We start from the raw sequence: 426 nt of genomic DNA on the forward strand, positions 1-426 counted from the left end.
ATAAAGAGGGAGGGAGAGAAGAAGAGAAAGAGGGATGGGATATGGATGAAGGGAGAAGGGGAGAGAGCAAGAGAGAGAGGGATGGGGTATGGAGGAAGGGAGAAGGGGAGAGAGAGAGAGGGAGAGGGAGATAGGGAGAGAAGAAGGAGGGGGGATGGAGGGAGAGGAAGAAATATCGAATCTGAGACACAATATGACACTATATGACACTATATTATCCCTATATTATCCCTATAGCACACTATAAGACCTATAACGACACCAAATGGTTTCCTAAGGGGTCATAGAACACCATAGGACCCTTTAGAACACCATATGGTGTTGTTATGGGTCATTGGTGTCCCAAGGGGTCTTAAGGGGTCACAGGACACCATATGACCTCTTAGGAAACAATACGACCTCTAATGAAACCTAAGGGGTCATATG

The sequence above is a fragment of the Cryptomeria japonica genome, chromosome 3 (genome assembly GCF_030272615.1).
Source record: "Cryptomeria japonica chromosome 3, Sugi_1.0, whole genome shotgun sequence".
In the NCBI taxonomy this organism is placed as follows: Eukaryota; Viridiplantae; Streptophyta; class Pinopsida; order Cupressales; family Cupressaceae; genus Cryptomeria; species Cryptomeria japonica.